The 25,186-nt window shown below is 44.1% G+C and overlaps 1 protein-coding gene across 8 annotated transcripts in view; it reads left to right on the top strand.

The window, feature by feature from the left end:
* The window catches only part of LOC144010741 (uncharacterized), a 256,051-nt gene that overhangs the window by 68,344 nt on the left and 162,521 nt on the right, over nucleotides 1–25,186 (top strand). For all 8 annotated transcript variants that reach the window (XR_013281319.1, XM_077511197.1, XM_077511193.1 and 5 more), the window contains one exon: nucleotides 10,719–11,014. The gene's annotated coding sequence lies outside the window, so the exon portion shown is untranslated. The remainder of the gene's footprint in view (nucleotides 1–10,718; nucleotides 11,015–25,186) is intronic.

Consider the following 25,186-nt stretch of genomic DNA (forward strand, 5'->3'; position numbering starts at 1 on the left):
ATTCATCACATTTTGGGGGGTCAATTGGGGAGTTTGGGAAGTCCATCGAGACCGTTTTGGGATTCAGGCCACCTGGAATGAACTTGACTTGACGAGACTTTTAGGACTCCCTGGACAACAAGTTTGGAAAGATTGGACTTGAACTTGCGATTCACAAGATTTGACTCGAGCAAAAATGTCAACTGCTTTTTTTGGTGGTCCCCACAAGCTCAGACCTCTTTTTGGAGGATCAAGACTTGGTTTTTGAGTTTAGCTTTGAATTGGGTTATGGTTGAGGTTCGGGTAAGGAATTGGTTGTAGGCAATAATTTTTGATGGTTGAGCTTAGGGACCGACTTGAAATTATGGGGACATCTTGGTCGTCCTCACAATTTCAGACCTTTTTTTTTTTTTTTTTTTTTTTTTTTTTTTTGAGGGTCAAGACTTGGTTTTAGAGTTTCGCTTTGAATTGGGTTATGGTTGAGGTTCGGGTAAATAATTGGTTGTAGGCAATAATTTTTGATGGTTGAGCTTAGGGACCGACTTGAAATTATGGGGACATCTTGGTCGTCCTCACAATTTCAGACCTCTTTTTTTTTTTTTTTTGAGGCTCAAGACTTGGTTTTAGAGTTTCGCTTTGAATTGGGTTATGGTTGAGGTTCGGGTAAGGAATTGGTTGTAGGCAATCATTTTGGATGGTTGAGCTTAGGGACCGACTTGAAATTATGGGGACATCTTGGTGGTCCTCACAAGTTCAGACTTCTTTTTGAGGGTCAAGACTTGGTTTTAGAGTTTCGGTTTGAATTGGGTTATGGTTGAGGTTTGGGTCAGAAACGGAGGTAGGCAGTCATTTTGGATGGTTGAGGTTAGGGAAAGGGATTATGTCAATGAAAAGTCCCCACGATGATACAAAGACAAACGTGTGTGCAAAAATTGAAAAAGCTAAAACTAGTTTTCAAAGCACCAAATCCCAACACAATATTTTGTGGGTCTCGAAAGATCAAAGTCAAAACAAACTCTTCTTTGCAAACGGCTGGCAGCGAAAGAGTTCTTTGGAGCCACAAAGTTGAGTGGCAATCCGAGTTTTAGTGTAGCTTTTATGTAGTTGTGAGGTCAGCGGAGGTCAAAGTTGCACGTGCCGGCAGCCATCTTGACTGTCAGTCCCGATCACAAAACGGGATCAAGGCCGACAAGCACGGGTGACGCTTTCCTTGAGTCTTTTTCCCGCGTAACCTTTCCGCTAATAGCTGGCGACCCGTCGGTGGCGCTCCGGCGGAGGTTATGCCGTTTGCCGCGCGCTAATTGCCCCTCGTCATCATCAGTAAGCCGGCCGGGCCGGGCTACTCATCATGTCATGAATGCGAGATTAGTCGGCCGGGGAGCCGCGCTTGAGGATGTTAAAAAGATCCCCGACGACCCCGGTCACGGGCGAGGAAACTCGGAGAGAACGAGTGATGAGCTGCTAACTTGTAGCTTCCAGACGCAGAAAAGCAAAAACTCGACTTCAGCCAAGGAAAAAAAAAAAACTGTTGGAAATGACTTTAAACTATTACTTTGGACAACATTTGAATTTGGTTTGTAAATTGAGGTTTAAAGTGCGGAACACAAAGTGGATATTACTGTTCATTTTGTCACCAAAACCTAAACAAAAAATAATTTCGTCAATACACATTTTTCACCGGACTAAAACTAGACGAGATTAAACTAAAACATTCATGAACTCATTTGCTCCCAAAGACGTATTTATGCAAGTGGGACTAAATCAGTCTGCATTATCGTTGACCAATGAAGATGAGACGAAAACGTACTTCAATTAACTCTTCTACTGCCACACGTTATTCAAAAAAAAAAAAAAAACAACCCCCAATGCTAGCAGATTTCGAGCATTTCAACTCATTTTTCGAAGCAGAATATTGTCTTCTTTTACTACATATACAACATGAAAGATCGCATTCCAATCTTTCATTTGAAAAAAGTGTTTCTACCTTATTCTGTTCTTTAGTAATCATCATTTGAAAATCGGTCATTTGAGTGACTTTGAGCGAAAATTGAAAAGAAAAGATACATTTCCTCCACACCTGACTTTGATACTAATATTTTTTTGTTTAGCGACGCTCCGTCAAATTAGGTTTGTTACAAAGGCTTTGATCGTTCACGTCAGCCTTGAAAATGTTCGATTTCATCAGATTGCGTCACGTTTCATTGTAATTCGCAGCTCTAGTTAGGGCCCGAGCAGCTACCGCTGCCATCTGCTGGCCATAGTTAGTGGGTGTTTTTGATTTCACAACTCATTGACCCGGCTGCGCTGCACTTGGATGTTGCACTGACCACTGATATATTCACAAAAAAAAAAAAGTGATGATGAAAATTGATCAGGGAATCGTACGTTGTATTAAATTGCACAAAGTCGTCCGTTCTTCATCTTCCAAGTCGGCGACGCCGGCCGGAATGCCAAATTTGCCGAGCGCGCTCGGCGGGAATTGGCCGCTGACAAGTTGAAGTTGACGCGAGCAATCCAAGCGACGCGCCAAAAAAAAAAAAAAAATGGCCGTCGAGGCTTCCTTTAAGTTGACGTCTTTAGCACATGAGAGGCGCAACAAAGTTATAGCGGGCCGGGAGGAGAGATGAAATATAAATCAAGCGCACCCTCCTCGCCCTCCCCGGTGAACAGGTGGCTGAGAGCAATGAGAGCTTTTTTTTTTTTTTTTGCGCTAACTTGGCTGTCATCGTGTTTTGCCACAAAAAGCCTTCCAAAGCCAAAGCGGCGTGAATTATACATCTATGGCTGTCATTTCTCTCACAGGAGGAGAAAAGCGAGAGGGAGGGGAGGGGGGGGGTGGAACGGGGGGGACACCGGGTGATGGAGCGTTGGAGAGATTCATGGCGTTTGACGCCGCGATATTTGTTTGGCGCTTATTTCTTCCCCTTAACACGCGTCGCTGTCACTCGGTCGGTCGTGGCAACACCTCCGATGACACAAACAAACATGGCCGACAAACAGGACGGCTCAACGTGCTACAAAGTTGGCACATGAGGCAGTTTTCATGTACAGTAAAGAATAAGAATGCATTGGAAGTTAGCATGAAGCTGCCATTCACTTTAGAGCGCCTCGTTATTGTGTCGTGGAAAAAAACAACATGCTTTTAAGCGGCGATAAATATGAAGTTATTTGTCGAGCACAGAAAAAAAAAGATATTGGATGTCCATTATTGTCGATATATTTGGCAGTTGAGCAGGTGGGTGTGGTTTCAGTGTATTTTATTGGACACGCCCACAGCATCTGATTTTCAAAGGATTTCAAGCTTGTCAATTTTTATAATCATTTGATTTGTCGGGGTTTTGAGTTTGTCATCGTGTTCCTCGAAGTTTCTGCTATGTCTCGTCAAGCATTGTCCCGCCCACCTGTGTTTACTTGACTTCCTCGTGTATCAGAAGCCTCTGCCACTTGTGTCTTGCCCAGCTGTGCCTCATTGTGCCAATTACTGTGTGTGTGTGTGTGTGTGTAAATAGTTTCTTGTCTCCCCTCTGTTTGTGTCGATTCATTGTCATTTTTCTCATGTTATGCTGCCGGTTTTGGTCCACGTCTCGTCGTGTCAATTAGTGTGTGTGTGTGCAGTTTCTTGTCTCCCTGCCGTCCGCGTCGATTCGTTGTCATTTTCCCCGTCATGCTGCTGAGTTTTTACCTTGCTGTTGTCGTCACATCTCGTTTTGCCCCGTCAGGTTTTTGTTAGTTGTTAAGAGTTTTTTTTGTTAGCATCTGGACTTTGTTGTTTTGGTTGAAGTTGCCAAATACCTTGTTTGGGTCCACATTTATGGCCAATCGTGACACTGAGATGATTAATTGGCTGATTTATTTTTTGAAATGACGACTAAATGTCATTTGAAAAATGATATATTTGCTCGTAATCTTGTCTTTGTATTTTGCTCGTGTCCTGAAGCGTTGGCGAAAAAAATCGAAGTGTGTATCGGTTCCCTTGAAGGCAGCTTTGACCGTCCTCTGTTTTGGCCACCAGCCTCCCTCCTTCCCCGTTCCAACATCATCCGTCCGGGGGGGCTGTGACCTCGGCGTCCCCCCCCCCCGCCTGCCGAATAAAGGCCGGATGACAGCAGAAGTCTTGCAAGGAGTTCATGTTACCGTCCGAGCTGGCAACAAGAAGCTTGTGTTCCCCCCCGACAGCTTCCTTGACGCTTTTGTCTTGGGCCGGGCTGAAACGGAATATTAGCACGAGAACGCGCCAGGCGGCAGGGGGGCTCGTTCAGCGCGGGAGGGGGTCTCGTTTCATGTTGGAAGTTTTTGCGAAAGCCACTCGAAGAGGCGCCGGCGGGACCTTGAGGCGCTCGCTCGCTCGCTCGTCGGCGGCCACCGGGAGGTCAGCGGCTCGCTTTACTGTTCCTCTGTCACTCACGGGCTCCGCTCCCATTCACGCGGGCCCCCGACAAAGGGCACCGCGGGGGGGCGGAGCACGCAAACGTTTGCACCTGACGGGCGCTTTGTGTCCTCGCTCGCCGGAGAAGCCTTCAGTCAGCGAGGACGAGTTGCACAGCTGTGAAATATTCATGCCGGCCGGCAACGTAGCGCGTCTGCTGACCTTTTCACCCCTTCGGGGGAAAAATGTCCCGTTCGACCATCTTGCATGGCTTTAGAGTGCCTCGTTGTTGCCTGTGTGAGCAGGAAGAACAAGGAGGGGTCAAAAACCATTTTAGAAAAGAGAAATTGAGGCGTGACGAGCACAAAGCAGCACGCGGACATGAGCTTCATGCTGTTGTAGCCGTTTTAGAGTGCCTCGTTGTCTCCATGTGGACGAGCCCCCATGACACCCTGGCGTGAAATATTCCATCTGCTGGAGGCTGTAAGCAGATATTTTTTGTGCATCTCAAACATGAAGTATATTTTCATTGATTTGATAAACCAGTTTTTTTGAAGCCTGATTTGATATAGCGTTGAAAACTTTCCACGCTTGTTAGCAAGAAGATTTGTAAAACTCCAAACGATTACTCGATGATTAAAATAGTTCTCGATTAATTTGATAATCGATTACTTGTTGATTAATGACTGGATCAAGGACTACATGTTTATATGTTATGTTTATATGTTCAATAAACTTCAAATCAATCAACAATTACTGTTATGCTGAAATCAGAGGATTTGGGACAATTTTTAAATGAAAAAAAAATGGCTCCAAACGATTACTCGATTACTAAAATAGTTCTAGATTAATTTGATAATCAATTACTTGTCGAATAATCAATTTATCAAGGACTACAGAAATCAGTCAACAGTTACTGTTGATATGCTGAAATCAGAGGATTTGGATAAATTATAAATGAAAAAACGATTACTCGATAATTAAAATATTTCTCGATTTGTTAATATTTTACTTGTCGATGAATCAATTAATTTTGACAACTCTAGATTGAAATAATAAATGACTGGTGGTAACACGCATTTTTCTATCCTTCTCTGAAGGTTGAGTCAAGGTCAAATGTCAAGGCATGTTTTCTAAGCATTTTTTTTTTTTTTCCCAAGTTGGCAATATTTGACGGCAAAAAGCGAGTTTGACATTCCTGCGGGCGATGCGTGTCTCGTTAACAGACGCGCTTGGATTCTTTTAACGGGAGTCGATAAGGCCCCTTTCCGCTTCCCGAGCACTCAGTCACCGCGAGCTGATGCCATTGAGCGGGAACGGGGCAGTAAGTGGGGCGAAGGGTGGGGGTGGTGGTGTGGGGGGGTGGTGGTGGGGGGGGGGGGTTACCCTCTTGAAAAAAGGCGGCTTTTAACTTGCACGTGGTTATCAATCCAGGCGATAGCTTTCCACGCAAGGAGATCAGACGGCGTGCAAAATAACCGAGGGGAGTTTGTTGTTGCTGTTGTTGGCCGTACCTCGGCACCTTTCAAAAAAAAAAAAAAAAAAAAAAAAGTCTGCTTCCCCCACAAAAAAAAAGGAAAGTTAAAAGCGGCGAGCGACGCCAGCGCCGCGCTTTCAACTTCCTTTTGTGGCCCGTCGGTGCAGATGTCACCAGCTGTTCCCCCGCACGGAGGCGTCCCTCGTGCTAACCCCCCCACTCAGCCCCCGACGTCGCCTCCGGCCACGTCGGCGACACCTTTCAAGTGCCAATCAGGAGGAAGGGGGGAGGGGCTTGAATGCCAAGCTGAGGCTTTGGGTCACTGTCCTGAGAACAGTGCCAGCGATTTGGCCATTGATTGAGCCGATTGCCCCCCCTCGCCCCCCCTCTCCCATCTACAGCCGCTCGATAGCAGAGAGGCGGCGCTCAGACAAAAAGAGGCCCGTGGGCAAGGTTAGCTGGAGATCACGCACGGCTGCTAGGCTAGCGTTAGCGATTAGCGATCAGCCGCCCCAACGTAACACAAACAACAACCCCCCCCCCCCCACACGTTTGGGGGGGCTCCTTGCTGGCATCCAACAAGCGTGAGGGTGACCTCCCATTTGACAGCGAGGGGAAAAGTCACATGGTCTTGTGCATTGACGAGCAGCCGCCGCAAATTGTCGGGATAGGATTTTTTTTGTTTGTTTCTCAATTATTCTCCAAAAAGTGTTTCAAATTGGCAAACAGACAGAAAAGTCGGATCGAAAATATGGCTGAAAATTCAAAAGTGGCTCTGTAGAGCAAAATGGACCCACAGAGCTCATCAGAATGGGTCTCACAAATTCATATTTTTGAAATAATCATTAAAAAAAATATTAAAATAAACAAAATTACACATTTGAGATATTTTACAGAATTGTTTTTTAAAATACGGAATTGTTTTGTGAAGTGTTTTGTGCGTCCATTTCCCCGCCACTCTTATGAGGTGCTCCCCCTAGTGGCCCGCCAAGTAATTGTATTAATTAATTAATTAATTACTCAATAAATCATGAGCCATGGAGTCGTTATAGTGGCTCTATATTAATAACAAATATCGTGATATTTGCGTAGACTTATCGATAATCTATCGGGCGACAAATGATCACGATTTACGGCGATATCGATATATCGTCACACTCCTACTTTTGTATACAGCGATGTTTGTTTTAAAGTGCTTTATCAATAAAGTTGCGTTGCTATTGAAGACGAGCAGAAGTTGCGTGTGCAAGTGAAGCCAACGAGGTGACGGCGGAAGAAAGTGCGTGTTTACGCCACTTGACTCCGAGACTTGACCCGGATGTGGGCCGTCACCTTGTTGGCGGGGGGGGGTTGTACCAGACGAGGTCAACGGCAAAGACCCGCAGACAGGAACCCAAACAATCCCGTAACGAGCGTTTAACACGCCTGCCTGACAAAATAGGCATCGCGTTCGTTGCTTTGAGTCATTCAATCGCCGCCGCTTGCCCCGCCGATAACCTCGGTGCTCGCGCCGGAAAACAAAAAAGTCCTTTGAAGTGCGCAGGAACCTGCTTCCATTGGCACTGATTGATGAAAGTTTCCCGGACCGTTGCTGACCTTTCGTTTCCTGCCGCGTCGGACGAGGGAATGGACGGACGCACCGAAACGCTAGTTTTGCGACTTTTTCATTTGATTTCGTTTTTGAGTTTTCAGTTAGTTTTAATTAATTTTCAGGATGGTTCTGTTAGTTTTGATTGGATTTAGTTCTTTAATAAATGCTTCGTTTTAGTTGAAAGCAATAAATGTAGAGTAGTAGTAACACTCCATGCTAGCATATGACTAGCCTTGTTGACAATGCTCATGTTAGCTAGCTAGCTAGCTAGTATTGCTAACGCTTCTCTTTATCACCTTCATTTGATTTTTTTTTTAAGGAATTGAAAATAAAACTTGAAAGCAATAAATGTAGTGTATTAGTCACACTCCATGCTAGCATGTGACTAGCCTTGTTGACAGTGCTCACGCTAGCTAGCTAGTATTGCTAACGCTTCTCTTTATCACCATTTCATTTTTTTTTTTTTTAAGGAATTGAAAATAAAACTTGAAAGCAATAAACGTAGTGTATTAGTAACACTCCATGCTAGCTAGCGAGTATTGCTAACACTTCCCTTTATCACCTTCATTTGATTTTTCTTTAAGTAATTGAAAATAAAACTTGAAAGCAATAAACGCACTTTAGTAGTAACACTCCATGCTAACATATGACTAGCATTGTCTTGATGACAGTGCTCACGCTAGCTAGCTAGTATTGCTAACGCTTCTCTTGTTGATGCTGGATGGCCTTTTTGGTGACCGCATATCCCAAGTACACTCTTGTATCTTACAAAATCATTTTCATGCCTAAACGAAAAGCTAGCGTGCGCACTTAACGAAGGTCAGCATGCTTGTCAAAACGCGGCGTCAACCCGGCCCGACGGTACGTACGGACGACGCGCCACATTGTTAGCGCTTAGCGGGCGACTGCGCGGCCCCAGCTGCCGCGTGAATGACAGGAAGCCGTTTATAAATAGAGAAAGTCTTGATATTTTTAGCCGCTAACTTCAACGCTAATCTCAAGGAACGGCTGCGTTCGGGAGCGGGCGCTATTACGGGAACACGTTTTCAGAGTGACGTTTTTGGCGATGATTCAAAGTCCATCGTAAAGATGTTTCCTGGCGGGCGGACAACAGATGACCCCTGTCGCCGTTTGGCCTCGCTAAACAAAAGGAGGCCAAATCGCTCCTGCCCCGCAGACGTGTTTCAAAACACAACTTCAGTGGAGGGGGGAGAAGGGGGAGAAAGGGGGTGGGAGGGGGAGACATTTTCCAAGAGCTAATATCCTTTGGTGTTAATCGGCCGTCATCGAGAGTGTCGTTAGAACGTTCTCTCGCGTCGTCATGCGTCACTCAGTGTGGAACGTTCACGACGGAAAAAAAAAAGAAAAAAAAAGTTTTGAACGGCGGCGGACGTTCTTGGAACACGGTGGGGGAGCAAGTTGAAGTTTATTTATAGTAAATTACAGTGAGTCCTTATGGAGTACAAGTGTCAACAAAACAATCAAATATGAAGCAAAGTGGGAGGAGCAAGATGGCCGCCATGTGACTTCAACGGCTTGTATGGACTATCCAGTCATATATCCAGTTTGGTGGTTGTGTCAGATTCAGACAAAGTGGAAAAAGTCCTAAAGGACGGGGGTGACCTCGGCTATCCTGCCACACGCCGCCGTGTGACCCCCCCACTTGTCCTCCCGTGACCCCCCCCACCTCCATCACAGTTCATCAAACGCGTCAGAAATCAAGAGCGGCTTCCTCAATATTTCCTCATCAGCCCCCCCCCCCACAATCACCTCCTGCACTTGTGACCGGCTGTCTCGCCCAAATCGTCTGTTGTTGAAAAAAAAACAAAAAAAACGGGCCTTCCCCCTCCTTGTTTTTGCGATGCCCTCCTGCAAGCGCTGGAAAATGGCAGGAAACGTATATCTGTCATTGTCCATTGAGGAGATCACCTGTAAGGAAGCCAGCAAGTGCTGACACAATCATCCCCGCGCCCAAAAACACATCCTGGTTCCGGCCCAGACGCCAGGGACCCCCGCCCCGCCACGCCGCGCCGCGCCGTACGGCGCAAATATACCGCCACGCTTCCTGCGCCGGCGGCGGCGGCGTGCGGATCATCTCGGACTCGGGACTCGGGGGGGAATTCCGATGAAATCACCACGTTTGTCTGCTGCCGTCAATGAAGAATTGAAGAAATGAAAACGCGGCCGGCAGATAGCATCAAACGTGACGACAAACGCAACAAAAACACGCTCGCAACCCGAGAAAGTCGCATCGCTTGATAAGCACCAAAAAAAAAAAGAATCGGGCCTTCGTGAACGACCACAAGGTCAACGCTTGCTTTGAAACAAAACTGGAAATGTACAAATATGAAATTATAGTCAAAATTTCCATAAATAAATAAAAAGATCATATATAGATGAATACACCAACAAAAAAAAGGATAAAAATCTAGTTTAAATACAGAACTATATATGGATACATAATCGGCTAGTGGACGATTGTTGGACAAAATAATAGGGGTGGGAACCTCTGGCGACCTCACGATACGATACGATACGATACGATATGCGTCACGATATGACGAGACCATAATTATCGATAGATTGCTCAGGTAATAAATCTACGATAAAACAAATCATAAAATAATAGCAATAATAATCATCCATCCATTTTCTTAACCGTTTGCTTCTCACAAAGGTCGCGGGGGTGCTGGAGCCTATCCTAGCTGGCTTTGGGCAGTAGGCGGGGTACACCCTGAACTGGTTGCCAGAATAATAATAATGTAAATAAATAATGAAAATAAAATAAAAATAATAATAAAAATAATAATAGATTGTAAATAATAATAATATAAAAATAAAATAAGTAAATGTCAATAAATAATATAAAATAAATAAATAAATAAATAAATAATAAATAATTAATGTAAATAAATAATAATAATAAAAATAAATAAATAAAATAATAGAAATAATAAAATAAATAACAAATATAATTCATATTTAATAAAATATTATTAAATATAATATAAACAATATATTATAATATATAATATTAAATACAGTATATATAATAAATAAATACAAATACTACTACTACTACTAATAATAAACTAAGCTCATGAGTCTTCTTCGCCTGAAGACTTGCGTCCATTCATCGCAATATCGATATATCGTCACCCTCCTCCAAAATAATGTTTTGTCAAGCACATTTTGCAGCTAATTTGTACGGTTTTGTTGCACGTCGTCAACGTGATGTTAGTACGACGGTCTTGTGTCGTTTTGACAAGTTGAACGCATGAATGATGGTCTTGTGTCTTTTGCAGATTTGTTGCAAAAGGATCCGGAAGGCTGTCGACGAGGCTCGAGTGAAAACACAAGTTGACCTCTGCCGTGCGACCTCCGCTTGCCACGTTTGCGCCCACTCGAATGGCTGGCTGACGTGCGTGCGTGTTTTGCTGGCGCTGACTCAGCAAAGACGACGGACGTCGTTTGATCCGCTTGACGCCTCCCCTTTGACAAAAAAGCGCCAGGAAGACCCTGTTTATCCTCAACGGCGCTGACCTGCACCTGGAACGCGACACAACCACACCAAACGTGATGACATCATCATTGCTGGCAGGTCGGTGCTTTGTTGCGCAACGATTTTCAAAGGAAAACAAACACTAGTTGGAAATGCACAGTCCATCCATCCCTGTGAAACTCAATGGAAATTGCACTTATTTGTTCCGACCCATTTAAAAAAGAAAAAAGAAAATGTGCTTTTTGATATATATATATACCGGTGGATATATATGTCGATTACATTTTTCATCATAAAAATAAAAAATGATCATAAAATGCCTCAGTGCCATTGCTAATCAGCCTGGGTTAGGTTAACCAACATAGAAATCTCTCGCACTCTCGCTCTTGTTTAACCGTTAGGCATTATTGTGACCCGTTTTGGGCTTTTTGATGGTTCTGACCAAGTCATTTCAAAATAAGATAACGCCCAGGGGTTAAACTGATATAGCTCTTAATATGAAAAGAACACATCGATCGTTTCTGGTTCCTATGTAGCAAATATTCGTCATTTTACAATGCACATCGTATTGAACTTAACAAAATAAAAGCTTTCAGCGAATGCATATATTTTTGGGGACTGTGTTGTATTTTACAGTTTTAAAAAATGCAAATTTCACAAGTTACTTCAGTTAAAAATTTGTCAGCTTTTAATATGAAAAGAAAAATGCGCTGAGCTGTCACCGTTGTCTTCCAAATGCGATTATGGCATGTATGTTGTAGTGACAGAAAAATGACCAACACAAATCAGTCACACTTTGCTTTGTTTTTTACAGTACAGTGTATATTTTATTTTTATTTTGTTTTATTGACTTATGTTTTAATGACTAAAAAATAAAACCATATTTAAATTAGGGGAAAAAAAGTGTAAATTTTATTGTAAATTGAGATATAAAATGTGCGATTAATTTGCGATTATTCGTCAGTTAATTAGATTTTTTGGATTTTTGATTTGATTTAATTATTGAAGTCATGTGATTAATTACGATTACAAATTTTAATCAACTGACACCTCAAATATCTTCCCGTTTAGCCAATCAAATCATCTCGCTCGTCTTTGAGAGACACTCAAGATTGTCGAACCCTCCAACTTGCAACTTCGGCAACACGCACGCACACACGCACGCTATCGCTCCGTTGTCTGATTGGGCATCACCTGTCAGGCCGTGTGCGGAGTTGCACACGCGAGGACGAGCCAATGAGGCGCGACGACCTGCACGTATGTGCGCTCGGGCGCGACAAGTTATTTCTTGTTGGACGTGTGTGCGTGATTTAGACACTTGAAGCTATGAAACAGCTGAGTGTCAAAAGGGCTCTTGTGAGCGCCTGCACTCACACGTGTGCACGCGTGCGCGTGGCTAACAATACCGCAGTCGGTTTGGATTTGTCAATGCTTATTAATAGCCACTTATGTTATGTACGAAAGTACATTTGCAATGATTTATGGAGATCCCGGGAAAAAAAAAAAAAAAGTCCGTTCCAGAAGGCTGTTCTAGAAGCGATTTGTTCGAAATCCAAAACAATTTTTCCTATTATAATTAATGTAAATAATTTTAATCCGTTCCAAGTTTTTTTTTTTTTTTTTTTTTTTTTTTACTATTTTACACCATAAACTGTACTGTATACTGTTTACCATAAACAGAAAAGGGTAGAAATAGACACTGTTTAATTTAGATATCCTATCTAAAAAAACAAAATGCAAACATTTCTTTTTTAGATTCAATAGTTCTGTGCACTACTTTCCTCTTTTCTTTACCAACTTTACCACTTGTACTTTCTTTATTTGGACCCATGATTAGGGGCTAATACACGATGCAAAAAACAAACAAACAAAAAAACAAAAAAAATAACAATGAACAGGTCTCCGAACGAACTTTGAACTTCGAGTGAGTCGCGTTCAGGTACGCTCGCTCGGCTTTTTTCAGTTTGGTCGAGAGCCGATTTTTTTTGGACGAGTTAAAAGTCTCGAATTTTCTGGTCGAAAACCGATTTGGTCGAGAACAGAAGTGTTGGAAAACCGAGGTTTGACTGTATCCATCTTATTGCCAGGTCGGTGCAGGTTAGCATGAGCAAAGAACGGCTAAATTCAACCACAACCCCGCTAAACAAGACGTGTCCACATTGTTCGGCAAAACACTTTCCTTTGGCCTCGCAAACCTTCCTTCCACACCGCTTTACTGCCCCCCCCGTCCCCTACCCAGCCATTATCTCCTCTTATCTGATCCTATAAGTCCCCGTTGGTTGCTGAGCCCTGAAAATGGCCTCATATTGTTGCTCAGGACCAGTTAAGACGCACTGAAACGCTGCCAGCAGATGTTTGGCCATTTCAGCGCATTTCCTTTCTTGGAGGGCGGGTGGGCAAAGGAAGAATAGAATAGATGGAGGGGAGAAAAGGGAGGGGGGGGGCTGCGCTTTTCAACATTAGAAGGCCAACAGCTGGTTGCTTGGCTTCCTCCCTGGGTGCATTAACCTCGTTGGCCTTCTTGCAGCAGTGCCAGGGCAAGGAGCCTCTCAGCATCTGGAGCTTAAAAAACACACGCAAAAAAAACAAAAAACATCATCAATGTCACCAGTGGGCGGAGCCAAAGCTTGCCAGGAAGGTTGCGACCCTCCAAACGTAAGCGGTACCTGCGACGAGACTTCTATTGCGATTTTTTATTTTTTATTTTTTTCACCTAACGAGGCCATTAAACGTTCGTTGACATTTGACTACTCTGATGACGCAACATCTACGCAGTTGCTATGAGGGGTTGGGAAACCTCAGCATTTGACGATCAATGATCGATTATATTGGTCAGGTCATAAATCCACGATAATCTACGATAAAACTACTCATAGACATTTTTTTTTTTTGGTGTAACATTGCAAAAGTAATACTTAAATATTTTTTTCATGCAGCAAAATAATCACACTCAATATATTCTTAGTCAATTAATTGTAATTACTGCTCGATAATGTTCCAACTATTGGATGGCGGTGCACATTTTTAGTTAGCGACTGATTGGTCAAATTCAAATAAAAGCATAAAATTCCTTATGAAACTTATTGCATGGACCAATATTACGATATCAATATTTATTTTTTTTTCAATATATTGTGCAGCCCTAATAGAAATGTATGCAACAATGAATCCGTTGTTGGACAGATAAATAAATGTCTTGCACACGTCAAAGTACACTGACGAGTCTTCTTCACCTGCAGACTTGTGTCCATTTCCCCACCACTGTTATGAGGCACTCCCCCTAGTGTCCTGCTAAGTAATTGCTCAATAAGTCCTGAACAATGGAGCCGTTATCGTGGCTGTATATTAACGACAAATATCGGGATACTTGTGTAGGCATATCGGTAATCTATCGGGAGACAAAGTATCACGATTTATCGCGATAGTCGATACATTGTCACACTCTCCTCGTTGCTATGTGCCTTGTGATGATCAAGTTGTCAGTTGCTATGCAGTTTTCTTTTGTATTTTCGCTACGTAAAGAATCTGTTTCCCATCTTCCATGACTTGTCTGTACTTGGGTCCTAACTCCGCCCCCTCACCTGACAGTTGATGATGAGCACATTTCCCGTCCCAAAGCGAATGTTTGCATTTTGTCCCTCGTTGTCTTGAGTCAACACGCCGATTGTCTGCACGTCTCTCAAACCCTCAGCAGCTGCGTCTCCTTAAGCTATTGCCGCCAACATTATGAATTTGTGATGATGATGATGATGATGATGATCAGACGAAGGCAACAAAAGGCGCGAGGGCGGACGCACGTCCACAATGGCACGGGGCGGCTCCGAGGAGCGCACGAAGGCTTGCAGACGGGATGTGTTTGAATAGGCCGCCGCCCCTTTTCTCATCTCCTCTTTTTCATTGTGGGCCCTTGTGTGCTCAAGGCAAAGGTGCGCCACAATACGGGCAGGTGCGCCGCCGTTTTCGCCTCGCCGACCGCCGTTTGTTAGCACAAGGATGGCGCGCGCCAGCACAAAAAGACGGCACAATGGTCACGGCGAAGCCGGCCGACACTCAAACGCAACAAACGTCATCGGAGACGCCATCAAAGTGAAAATGAATTTGTCTTCCAGATTTTACACGAGCTCGCAACCGGCAACCATGTCACGTTGTCAGTTTTGCACCAAACACTCTCATGACTAGGAGTGTGACGATATATCGATATCGCGATAAATCGTGATACTTTGTCAACCTGATAGATTATATATATATATATATATAAGCGTGTTGAGTAAGTTTTTTTGCTATGTGGGAGGCATAAAAAGTAGAGAAACAAGTTTTTTTAATTTGCTATCTCAATTTTTATGTATTGACAAAACGTTTATGCGGTCACTGTACATCCAAATTGGGCGTTGTGCGTGTTGTTGTTGTCCTCCCTGCAGCGTGCGACACACACACAAGAGGCAAAGGCTGCCGTCCTGACACAAATCCTCGCTAAGGGTCCTTTTTCCGCCGCCCCCCTTTTGCTCTCTTTGCCACCAGCAAATCCCGCGTTTGAGCACAACTTAAGCACTTAGCCGTAATCCCCGTGAAGAGGCGCACAAGTGACTTTTTGCGCCATTAAAAGGGCGCACAATGGGGGCGTGTTGGGGACGCCCTTAAATGGGATTTGAGCACAAAAGCTCGCTCGCGCTTGATAAGTTTTGAGCCGGCAAGAATCCGACGTTTACACCCCCCGAAACCCTTTTGTGCATTCTCTTCTTACATGCGCTCGTCGCAACAGTCTAAGCCGCTTTTTATCCCTCCTCCTCCTTTTTAGTTTTTTTATTTCAACATTTGTTTAATTCCTCAGCAGCTGAATCCAGTATGTCCCATTTCTTTTCTTTGCCCCTCCCTGCAGCACGAAGGACATCTTCCGCCCGCTTTGCGAAACGCAAACACCAGGGACGCCGATCGGCAAACGTTTCGAGCTTAATCTGGCCTCTCGTGCGGGAAGGGCCTTGACAAGAACGGCGCTAATTCCCGACGTCCTCCGACGATGGGCCTTATCGAGGCAAGAACACGCAAAGATCGCTCGAAAGGCAAATCGTCGTCCGCGACACGCGTCGCGCGCGGAATCAATTAACGCGACGAGACGAAGCGGCGTTTCGCGCACTCGAGGATATTTGTACTCGACAGGAGAGAGAGAACGATTTGGGGTTTTTTCCAGGGCCGATTAGTAGTCAAGGAGGCCGATAACCGATATTTGAAGCCGATATTCATTTTCAGTAAAAAAGTGACATTGGCGTCAAAATCTTTGAAAATAAAAATGCCAATTTTGACTCTGTTATAATGTCTTAAAGCATGTTTATTTTATTTTAGACTTTTCAAAAAGTAGAAGTTTTTTTGTTTATTTTATACGACTGAACTGAAATAATATTATTAAATTTTATTAAATTTTATTATTATTAAATTACATTATTAATTTATTATTATTATTATTATTAAATAAATGTTAACTGAAATATTTAATAAATAGCTCCCTGAGATTAACATGGTTTTAAATTCACCTTTTATTGACCGTCAGATTTAAAAAAAAAAAAAAAAAAAAAAAAGAAAAAAAAAAAAAAAAAAAAAAAAAAAAAAAAAAAGGCCGATACCGATATTCGTCAAAATGCCCGATATCGTCTTATGATAATCGGCCAGGCCGATTATCATAAGACGATGTCAAAATGCCCGATATCGTCTTATGATAATCGGCCAGGCCGATTATCGGTCTATCTCTACCTTCCGGGAGCTGCACAATTGCAAAATATTTATTTTTTTTAAAACGTGAATAGAATTGTGATGCTGAAATTAGATGGGCAACATTGATTGAGCTGCGATCACAAGTCGTGCATCCTCGTAACCTGCGGACGAAACTGTCCGTCATGTTCAAGGTCATCCGAATGAAGGAAGGACATTGTTGTCCGTCATCGAGTGGCGTTCGAGAGCGTCCGGTTATTCCTAAACAGGCTTAAGTGTTGTGCTGGCAACGTGTCGAGCATTGAGGCCAAACGCGCTGGAGGAGAAAAGCGAATTAAGCGGCCTAATCCAGAGGTTTGTCTTCCGGCGTATCTCGGTAGGAGGTAGCGACGGAGTCGGTCTTTCCTCGGGGGGCTGGCCTTCCCTAATGGCTTGATTAAGCCTCATTGAGATCACTCCGCGACCATCGCACGGGCTAAACCTCCATTTAAGGGCCGGACAAAGACGGGGCCCCGGGGACGGATCAGCCTTTTTCATTTGCACACTTCGTCGGACACGTTGGCAGTCCACATAACACACAGATCGAAAGCACGGCTCCACGAAACCAAAAGTACATTTGTCTGTTATTTATCACAAATCATTGATTGCATCGCACCAATAATTTTGGAGTGTGATACGATAATTGGGATAGTTCAGTTTGAACTTGGAATGGTTCAATTCGGTTGGATTAATTGCTCATTTATTTTCAAGGCAATATTTATTTTTGTTTTAATTAAAAAAATTCTTGACTCAAGGTGGGTCAAATTGACTCAAGTAGAGGATCGGTCCATTTTTGACCCATAGTTGGGTTATTTTTGACTCAACGGGAGTTAAAGTCTAGGTACTCACACGGTGACAAAAAGTTGTCGGCGTATACAAGACTAGTGAGTGTCATGGGCGCTTTCCAGGAGAAAACAAACAGCCTCCGAGACTACATCAAGATGATGGCCCCCCAGGGACCGCCTGCTTACTTGAATGCCTCAGGCAACACAAGCCCAACAAGGAGAAGGAGCCAGATGGACCGTCATGGAAAGACGAGCCACGACAAGAACAGGCCCTTAAACGCAAGATCAATCGAAGCCGGGGTCTACGAAGTCAGTCAGGGGCCCCCAGGTTGCAGTCTGTGCAAAGAAACCCCAGAGGCAATGCAGCACATCACAGCAGCTTGCAAGATGCTGGCAGGCAAGGCATGACTACGGCGACATCTGCACCAAATAGGAACTGGAGGTTCCACCGTCAAGATGGCAGACACCCGCTAAAGGCGGTTGAGAACAACCCAGGCCAGGATCCTGTGGGACTTCCAGATCCAGACGGACAAACGGGTGATAGGCAACCAGCGTGGGGTGGACAGTCTTGACGCAATTACATGTTGCGGTCCGGATTCAACACAACACCCCGAGAAAGGAATACAAAAATCGCTGGCGAAATACCGAGGACAGAAGGAAGAAGAAGGAGCCAGATGGGCCGCCACGGAAGCTCCTGCATGTCATGGTGGACGAGAACAGAAGTGGCTGGCAACGAGGAACAGGATCAGTTGAGGAAATCAGACAGGACCCCAGCAGCTTGTTGAGCTCCATTCCGGAATGTCGTCTTCTCTTCTCGCTACCTGACCCTGCCGGGATCCATTTCAAACCGGATTCGTTGCAAAACATACGTTGAATTTATACGGCCAGCATGAGAAATTGGCAACATTTGACTGACGTGACACAAGGAGAGTGAAATCTTGATTGGGAAAAAATACAAATCTGATCTCCCGTCCGGGTAACTCTACAAAATGAAGACAATCGCCTGCTGGGGGATGAACGAAAACAATTCCATGGAAGAAACGCGAGATTGTGAATGTGGGTCAGCGAAAACCCTCGTCGTCCCACCGCGACGGTGACGTGCCAAGCGTCCGCCCGCCTCTGCGCAATTGTGGCTGTCGAGGATTGTTTGGGAGGAGGAAGGCGGCCAGATTTTTGCCTTCCCTGACTCCGCTGCTGGCCGACCTGTCAAGCTACTAAGTAGCAGCTGTCCACCTGGCCCACGCAAGGCCCTTTTAGTCTCGCTCACACACACACACACGTTCGTCTTTGTATCATTGTGGGGACTTCTCATTGACATCATGCCTTTCCCTAACCTCAACCATAACCCAATTCAAAGCTAAACTCTAAAACCCAAGTCTTGACCCTCAAAAAGAGGTATCTGAACTTGGGGGAACCACCAAAATGTCCAAGTCACATTGGTAGTTAAACCTGCAAAAATGCTCTCTCGCTACTTGTGTACACATGCGCGCATTTGTGTGTTTGTGTGCGTGTGTAGGAGAGGCCCAGATGGTCGGGGAGGTGGGCGGGGGAAGGGGAGGGGTTTGTTCGAGCAGTGGCCAGCGTCAGCGAGCGAGCGAGCGAAGGCGGGGAAATGGAAACGAGCGAGCGACACGCGCAGGCTTTTGAAGTTGGATTGAGAACGGCGAAGGGGGGACGGCAGCCGGACCCGAATGAAGACCACAAGACTGGAACGTAACGCAACGCACAACCGCACTAAACAGGGACAAAATATTAGCAACAGTTGAAAACCGGTACAACCCTGACCTATTGGGTACATATGTGTATATATAGGAGGGGCCTAACAAAAACTCATTTAGATTGAAAAAAAATCGTCTTTGGTTCAAAATATGCAAGTGCATCAAACGGAATCACTTTCAAATTTCTCAAATTTCGTATCAATACGTATTTTATTGGAGAAAGAAGAAAATGCCACGTTTAAAGTTCATATCACAACTTGTTGCATCACATCTCCAACAGAGCCCAACCAATCAGAATCGAACCGAATCCATCCACGTTCAGATCCAAAACCTTCTGGGAATCGTATCACGATGCTTATCGAGTTGTTTTTTTGTTTTTTTTGCAACGATGCACGCCCATGATACATATACGTACACATACATTCTTAAAATTTAATATTCCAAAACGAAAACCTCATGTAGTATTAGATGGAAAAATAAATATTGAATGACAGTTAACTCATTCAAACCCACAAAAACACGTTTTTCAATACCTTGTCCTTCACTCGCAAAAACATGTTTACACGTTTTGTTTTTTTTCATTCAAGCGCATACAGGAGGCTTTGATGCAGCTTCTGATCTGAAGAGGTGGCTTAAAGAAATGGTAGTTATTACAAAAAACGGCCAGAAGGTGGCAGCATAAGAGATCAGCCAAGGGCCATGTTGCAACAAGCTCTTTTTGCCAGTTTTCACCAGGGATGTGAATATTCTAATTGGCTCCAAAACAGAAACTGATAGAAATATACTTTATTTTTTCTTGATGAAAGAAGAGACTCTAATCTTTCTTTTGGTGGGTTCCATGTTTTTATAGCAGTCGAACAAAATATTTGCAAAATCAGTCAAAATCCAGTAAAACAGCCGGGACAGAAAATGGGAGTGAATGAATTAATGATAAATAAGATGTTGTATCAACTATAATGTGAATTTATATACATAGTTGTTGAGCTTCATTTGTGTTTGTTTTTTTGTTTTAAAATACCAATATTTTGAATACAAATCAAATGACGTGAGTCGACTTTTTTTGGGTTTGAAAAAGTGAGAACTGAAATGTGTTTAGTGAGCACGGAAAGGAAAAACTCTTCAATCCAGATGGCAATATTATTATTATTACCCCTCTGCCCCCCCCCCCCCCCCCAACCTTTAATTCATTTATTTCATGTCACAGTTGCGCTTTGATCGCTCGTCTGCAATTATTCATGCGCTTTCGCCGCACGCTGCTCTTGAAGTCATCGTTCCAGTCTCGCCTTTGATTGCTACACCTGATGGGAAAAGCGCTCTTCCACCTCGCCACACCCCCCCAAAACGCTTCCACCACGTTCCAAGTATGACTTTTTTTTTTTTTTTTTTTGGATGTGCTGTTGGCACGTTTGCACACACGCGTGTGTGTGTGTGTGTGTGTGTATTGTCTGGAGCGCCTCCAGAGGCGTTGGCGTGTGTCACTCATCTATTATTGATCACATCCAACTGCCATCATGGAGTGCACATCATTTAGGGAGGGGCCATTCGTCTCGCTCTCGATTGGAAACACACAGACACACGTTTGTCTTTGTATCATTGTGGGGACTTCACGTTGACATCATGCCTTTCCCTAACCTCAACCATATCAAATGATTGCCGACCCCCCATTCCTTACCGGAACATCAACCATAACCCAATTCAAACTTGAACTCTAAAACAAAGTCTTGACCCTCCAAAAAGAGATTCTGAACTTGTGGGGGGGGACCACCAAAATGTCCCCACAATTTCAAGTCGGTCCCCACAACGGTAGTTAAACCTGGAAAAACGCGGTAAAGTGTCGACATGGAGAAAGCAAGCTCTGTTCAGTAAAAGGTCTCATTATTGGACGCATTTAGCTGTTGCCGTGGCAACAACAAATCACCCTACTTTCGATGTCTGTACTGCTATTTCCCAACACAATTCATCATTATCATTATCATATATATGGAAGATGGTGTTTCGACTTTGCAACGGTGACACCCGATCTGCCATTTTGGCTCCTCGTCCGCTATTCAGCCCTTAGCTAGCACTTGTGCACTTGTGGGAGTATATTTGGGGGGGTTTTCGCCCTCTTTTTTTTTTTTTTTTTTTTTTTCCCCACATGATGGTCCCAAAGAAGAAGAAAGCGACGTCTTCTATCCATTTTGGTGCATCCAAAAGAAAAGCAACTACCAAGCTAGACATCATCAAAAGATCGCAGAAAAAGAAAGACTTTGCCTACGGTCAGCATCAGTAGGTAAAGCATCATTTTTATGCAAATTACTTTGATGTAAATATTGACTTTATTGGGGAAATTAGACTTAAGTGGAAATTCGGGTTACATCGCTAACATAGTAACTAGACGTGAGACCGATCACAATGCAAACAGTTTGTTTGAACTGCACATGAAATATTTCTCTCAAATAAAAATGAAAGCTTATTAATCATCTCAGCATAAGAAGGAAACGTTTTTTGTTTTTTTTTCAGGCCTGATGAGATTGGTGGAATAGATCGGTTTATTTGTAAGGGATCGGCCGATCACTGATTCCCAAAAGTTAAGGAAATCGGGACCGATAAATCGGTTACTCCAACGTAACTCGAGGACTCCCTGTACTGATGCTATTGCTATGTGTTAGCATCAAGCTAATCTGATTTATTAAAAAGAAATGCTGAAAGTTGAAAGACTTTTTTTTTTTTTTTTTTTTTGTATGTTTTGTGTTGACAGTAAAGTTGAAGTGGGACAAAACGTTGGTCGGATTGAAAAGTCGTGATCGTGGCTTGACTGGACTTGAATCACGATCGTGCGCCGCCGGACCTCGTGACGGAACCGAGCAGCCCTGATGAACTTGCTTGAGGTTGACGAGCTGCACCGAGTGAGTCTGGAGGGGCGTTTGGCCCCGCCCCTCTCTCACACGCACGCACTCGTTCGCTCGTTCTCTCACTCTCCTTTTTTTTTTTCTTTCTTTTTTTTTTTGTATCCAAATGCAAGTCACCGTGAAAAATGTGCTGGTCCAATATTTGCACAGAAGTGGTGCTGGGACCGACAGATAACCTATCAGTATTTGAGTTTGGCTTCCCATGCTCCAAATAGCCCCCCCTCTCATCACTGCAACCCCCCCCCCCCCTCACCCACCCCCACCCCCACTATGCCTGTTTAGCTTATTGATTGGCTTGGCAAGAAATGAGGTCCCCTCACCACTGACCAAGGTCAGACAACACATGGACTTTGTGCCACCCATACAACAAAGCCCCCCTTAACACCAACCCCCCGATACCCCCACCCACCCACTTGGCCCTTCCTCCTGCTCACTTCACATGCTCGTCGAAACGACCCCAAACAAATGCAAAAACCAAAAACTCAGGGTTCGAACCGGAGGGCGGCGTCCTCCGCTCTTGCGCGGGAATCAATGCGATTGAATTGTGAAGGTTTCCTCAGGGGGCACAAGCGCGGCCTGTCAATAACGTTCCGTGTCACCAGTGAAAAACGCTGGCGTCCTTCATCCTAAAAAGATCACAACAAGTGCGCCAACACATCGGGTCGTTGAAAATTTGGAATCGAAAAATCAACTTTTTGGAGCTTTTAGCCGCGTTAAAATGCTAATTTCTCACAAAAAACAAAACAAAACATGACAGAATTGGTGTTTTCCTCCATTGGCCCCTCTCCGAGAATGTCTCGGTTGTTCTGCTCTCCAAGCACCAGCCACGAGTCCCAACTTGAGAAAACAAACTAGCGCTCACCTTATGACATCATAAAGTGCGACCCCACACCAACTAAACCTAAACCATTTTGAGTGAAGCAACCCCCTTCGCTACCGGCTGCTTTACTGGATTTGGACTCATTTTACAGGCCACAGAATATTGTGCTCTATTGCTATAAAAACATGGAACCTACCAAAAGAAAGATTAAAGTCTCTTCTTTCATCAGGGAAAAAAAAAAGTATATTTCTATCTGTTTCCGTTTTGCAGCAATTAGCATTAGAATGTAGCCAAGTTTCATCATTCTAATACTGTAGTGTAACCCCTTTCAAACATTTTACACCGTATGTATTGAGAATGATGGCATCGCTTCAAGTCTGCTAGCTTAATGCTAACACACTATGGGGAACACCATAGACAGGCTAACTGTTTTTAACACTAGCAAAACGTACTCATCCACAAGGATGGCGCTACACCGTTGCTAGGTGGAACTACAAACCTCTTTAGAGCCCAGTTAAGCCCCAGTATTTTATTTGTTTTTATTTCAAGCCCCTCCCCCTTTAGTCCCAAGAGGGGGGAAAAAAAAAATCCTGGAGCCGTCCCAGTTTAGTCCAGTGTGGCTTTTTCCTTGCGCGTCTCTTGGAGGGAGCCGTGAGGCACAGCTGTGCACGTTACGGTCCGATCTGCAGCACGGGCGCTCGGAGGGCTTTAGGGCCCTGGGGCCGCCCCGAGGCTGCGGCCGTGCCGGCCTCCGAGCGGCACGTGCGCCACAAACGCACAAGACCGCTTGAGAAACAAAAAGTTTTCTTCACAGGCATGTTTGTGTGCACGTATTATTATTTTTAAATTTTTCACCGAACGTTATGTCGTCGGTGTGACCCCGCCCTCCATCACTGTCATCTCGCTTATCAGCGGCGTGCCTTTCTCCGCCTTCGCCTTCCATCCATCAGCTCCTCCAGATGCCGGCGTGTGACAAGGGCGCGTCCGTCCGCCACACATACATCAGCTTTATGGATTTTTTATTTTTTTTGGGTGGGTGCACGTTGTCATCCCCAACTCCTTAACAAGTTGGGACGGTCTCATTTTGTGTCAAAGGAGGGTTTTTTTTATTGCGTGGCGACGGGTATGAATCATAAATTAAGCTGTTTGTTTGTTTAATGGATGATGAAGATTTTTGTGACGTGCAGTCCGCAACCTAACTGAGCTTACAACCCAAACATTCAGATAAACCGCCAGCATACTTACTTTTGAGTGCCTCGTTGTCAGCTGCGAGTGTGCGTCAGTCACTCAGACAAAACCCGAAAGGTTAATTTTTTTGTTTTTGTTTTTGTTTTTTATTCTTCCAAAATTTTGACTGATTTTGCAAGGCCCACAGAATATTGTGTTCTATTGCTATAAAAGCATGGAACCTATCAAAAGAAAGATTAAAGTCTTCTTTCATCGGGAAAAAAAAAATGTTTGTCTGTTTCCGTTTTGCAGCAATTAGCATTAGAAGAGAGCTAAGTTTCATCAGTTTTCACAAATCTATTCAAAGTTGTAAGTAATTGAGCTTTTTTTCTACATTTTTTTTCTGCTGCCACCTGCTGGCCGTTTGTGTAATGACTACCATTTCTGCAACAGTTCTTTGCAGTTAAGGCTGCATCAAAGCCTTCTGTATGCTCTAGCATTAAAAAAAACAAAAAAACGTATAAATACGTCTTTGTGACATTTAAAACATTTAAAAAACGTATTTACACGTTATTGCGAGCAAATGAGTTAAGTGTAGGGGACAAAATGTGTGCGCCTCAATGTGGTTATCAAATGCTACGTGGCTAGCCTAATTGCTGTTGTGCCTCCTCACCTGCGCTGTGACTTTCCTCACCCGCCATCTATTCTCGGCGCCTTTTGTTTACTCCTTGTGCCGTTCCGCTGCCATCTATCACTCGCTGCCTCCTTCTGGCGTTGTCGCCTCTTCCCCAGCTTGCTTCTTTCTCGCCGTCTGCCCTTGCGCCGTTTCTCCTCTGGCTCACCTCTCGTTAAGCTCCGTTGCCGCCGCGGCCAAACGCCCACGCGTCTCTCGCCTCGCGTCCAACGCTACTTGCGTTTTGTTTTTTTTTGTTTCATGGCAGACATTTTCAGACTTTTTGCACGTTTTGAACCTTCGACGTCTCACGATACGATAACGATGATCTCACGATGTGACGATACCGCCATTATCGATATATCGGTCAGGTCATAAATCCACGATAATCGATATTAAAACTACTTCAAGGCACAAACGGATGTTTTTTCAACGAGAAAATCGTTTCGTTTTGTACCATCACTGAAACACAATATTA

This window comes from Festucalex cinctus, chromosome 21, assembly GCF_051991245.1.
Source record: "Festucalex cinctus isolate MCC-2025b chromosome 21, RoL_Fcin_1.0, whole genome shotgun sequence".
Lineage (NCBI taxonomy): Eukaryota > Metazoa > Chordata > Actinopteri > Syngnathiformes > Syngnathidae > Festucalex > Festucalex cinctus.